This window comes from Macrobrachium nipponense, chromosome 5 (assembly GCF_015104395.2).
Source record: "Macrobrachium nipponense isolate FS-2020 chromosome 5, ASM1510439v2, whole genome shotgun sequence".
In the NCBI taxonomy this organism is placed as follows: domain Eukaryota; kingdom Metazoa; phylum Arthropoda; class Malacostraca; order Decapoda; family Palaemonidae; genus Macrobrachium; species Macrobrachium nipponense.
Window position 1 is genome coordinate 34574423 of NC_061107.1, and position 3808 is coordinate 34578230.

At 33.4% G+C, this 3808-nt stretch overlaps 1 long non-coding RNA gene across 1 annotated transcript; it reads right to left on the reverse strand.

Moving 5' to 3' along the window:
* Positions 1-234: 234 nt before the first annotated feature.
* On the reverse strand, positions 235-2813 carry LOC135215084 (uncharacterized). The gene is made up of 3 exons (XR_010314557.1): positions 2719-2813; positions 2319-2437; positions 235-1928 (listed from the first exon to the last, which is right to left on the reverse strand). It is a non-coding gene; the product is annotated as an uncharacterized LOC135215084 (long non-coding RNA).
* Between the last annotated feature and the right edge of the window lie 995 nt (positions 2814-3808).

Below are 3808 nucleotides of genomic sequence, written 5' to 3' on the forward strand. Positions count from 1 at the left end.
TTTGCCTATAAAAAAAGCCAACCTTACACTTTCACCCTTAATCCAAAATTACATTTGTAGCGGAAATATACATTTACACTGAAATATAATTTTTCATGTAACCTCGGGTCACTTATCACCAAACATCCAACCAATGCAAACCCTGTCATCAAACTTAGATTACTCATTTATAACCCCACTAATTACTGCAGTGCAGCCTTTTAATTGAGATTCCAAGTTATTTCTTATGCTTTATTGTACAAGGGACTACACAAGTTGCCAATACCATTTTTTTTTTTTTTTACCAATGAATATCTAGGATTTCGTCAGTTTCACACAAACGGCCAACTGCCGAGACTTAAGCCCTGACAGACTTTCAACCTCTCAGCCATCAGATCACTGAAGGCTATAATATGACATTTCAAAATATAGTCACAGTCAATTTCCTTTATATTTGTTAATAATTTGATATGCAATACATATCCAGATTAGAACCATTAAGACAAATCTCTAAAATAGAAATTATATCCTTGTATCTTAAATAAAAATATTTAACAGTTCATGTACACTTTTTCTGACAATCACGGCCACTTTTATGTGGTTACAAACAGCAATTACAGGATGGTGCACACACCAAAATCTTTCTTAATCATGAATCTACGGTTACAGAATGATTTATCAAAACCTATTTTATCACACTTCAAAACTAAAATGAGAAAAGCCTCGTTTTTGTAAAAGATGGAAAAAGGCGTACTCCAAATCCTTGAGTCTGAGGAAGGTCACCCGTAAGTCGTGAAAAGCTCTGGATAAAACTAAATTAAAAGCAAACCTTACTAAAAGGTAGAAAAAAAAGTTAACGTACGCTGTTGCTCATTACGTTAAGTTTTTCTTTATGCAAAGTCTTTTCAAATTACAAAATATATAAAACATCAATCCTCCAAAATACTAACACCTACCAAATATCTAAAATGTTATAACCATGGATTTTTAAAAGTTTAAATAAATTTCATGATCCGAAACTGAAGATAAAATGGTAGCTTTGAAAAACTAGAAACACTAATCCAGAAGTAATCATTGTATAGTTCTTCAATAAAGATCAAACTGACCTCAACAGAAAACTTAAGTTACATATGAAAAACTGACCAAACTAATATATTCCAAAAAATAGCTTTTGAATTCTCAGTGATAGGGTGAGAAGAACTAAAACCCGAATGGATTAAGCTAATAAAATCAGTAACCATATAGCACTTAATATATGGCCTACTAATACAAGTTAACTGTTAAGACAGAAACTCATACCAGTTTTTATACAAACTATCAGATTTATACAAACCATGGCATGTGTACAAAACATAGTGCGACGGTAATTTACTGAAATCACTAGATTATCAGTTTAAAAGATTGCTAGTATCAGTTTTAAGAAATTACTAGTAATAGTTAAGTTAAAACTCATGGTCATCTAAAAAACTCCAAGGACTCGCTCAGTAGGCCTACGCCTACTATGTAAGCCCTATGGGGTGGAGGAAAAGGAAAAATAGGATATTGAAGTTCTGAAGAATCTAGGGATAGCAGTTTTTCTTTTTTCATCCCGTCTTTAATATTCATCGTATCATCTTTCCTTGAAATGTTTAAAGATCTTCAGAAAGTTAAATACGCTGAATTAAAACATATCTAATGCCATTTAAGTAGTTTTGACAAAATTGTTTTAAAGTAAGTTTTCTTCAAGTTAACATACTAACAATAGCAATTTTTTTATGTTATTGTTCTTGTAAGGAAAAGGGTTCTCTTCATAATAAAACATCTATTTAATTCAAGTAAAAGTAAAAAAAAAACCTTGCTAAAACTGGTAAAGATGAACTCGGTAGACAACACCAATGGGAAAATTTAGTTTAACTGTATTTTTCTTATTGTAATAAAACACATTCCAACACGCAGGTCCTCGGCAATATCTGATCAAGAAAAAAATATATTAAAATAAAGAAAAATATTAATCCAAGAATTTTATCACAATTTATTGCAAATCTACGGACAGGTAAAGGCATAACTTTTAAGCAAATAGCACAAGCTCATGCATTAAAAAATAAAAAAAAATAAAGGTAGATCTATATTACTATTCCGCGGTGGTCTAGACTATGGCATTTGCGGTTGTTCCTTGCAGTTTTACCTCCTGAACAAGAATTTAAAAAAATATTTATTCGGACGACTGTAATTAACCCACAGGGGCTCGTACTAAACAGGGAGAAATACATTTGACGCCCCAATTCCTGGTGGTTTTTGTATTCGCGGGGACGAACGATGCGGAATGCTTATATTGAAATACAAAAAAATAGATACTTAACTTGGATCATTCCGTAGGGACCACATGGAGACAGCGAAACTGGAAAAGTACGAGTCGGTGTGGAACAAAAGACCGTAACTGCCTCACCGGCCGTCACTGAAACCAACCCATGGCGTCGAACTTCAAAAAGTGAAAAATAAAAAATATTTATAACACTGGATAAATCCTGCAAACTTGGCCAAGAAATTTAAGCATTGCTTCGTCTACAAAAAGCACATTAAAATATATAGTCATGATCATAAGAACAGTTTCAAACGTTAACTCTGATTAGAAAGTTCTCAAAAATGCATTACAGCCGCTTTGAAAATAATGCAGGAAGTTGACGTTAAATAAAAAAGCACAACCTTAAAAGGGGCCTCAACTACAATGTTAACTAGAAATAGAATAAAGTGAAATAATACTTCCTGTAAAATACTTCTAAATCTGCGTTGGAGCATATGAACTGAAGTGGATAACCGCCGCACCAGTAATCGTACTGATACGTCTACCAGCCAACTGTCAAAATGAAAGGAGACTTTACATGAACGAAAATCAGGTTTCGATGACGTCACCAGGCAAGTGCGCTGCGCCAAGGAACCTGGAACCGTATAAATTCAGTAGTCAGTCGACACAAACTCGAGTAAACTAAACTACTATGAGATTCAGGGCCTCTGTAACACGGTTTTTTCGCAATAACTTTTTATCTATGCATTTCATAAATATAACGCTTATCCAGAATACATATTATATCTACACATAAATTTTGACTGTATTCTGCATTACGTAGGTTGAATAAATTTGGTACTTATAATGTAAAAGTGACCTTTTTTGAAGACGGGCCAACTTACTCAGAGAAAAGGTTTCGAACGCACTCGTTACGTAACTTATGACAGCATTTCTTCCCTCTTTCTCGATGGATAATTGGCTATACGTAACGAAGGCTAAACCTCTGGCAACAATGACATACAAATTTAAATACAAGCAAAGCAGTACACCTTTATGAACAATGGAACTTCTCCACCGATAATTGTCATAATGAACAAACCAACAAAATATGTTAATAAATACAAAAACACTTCGATTATTAGTGTAACTCCCAAAAATAGGTTTCCTAAGAAATTACAGTCTACTTTATAGGTCACAATCAGATTGACAAGATGTATGGAATAGTTGGTAATTTTCAAAAACATAGTAGACAATCTTGATTTGATAACTGCTATATCCAATGTCAAGCAATTTTTATTTATTGGCTATCTACCTATTTACTGAAAAAAAATAGCCGGTACCGTATATTGTCTTTAAACCTTCACCAATAATTATCGTCTGAATGATGACTTCATGAGGCTCCACCCACTTTCGCCTCGTTATAATTCAGGATAACAATGAAGGCTACCATGGGCACTGTTGGATTAGAAAATTTAACATCTGTCTATAAAAACAAATTTCTCGAGTAGTTATAAGAAGTGCTAAATGATCCTCAAGGATACCAGCAGTTGGCCTAAACTTTTAATT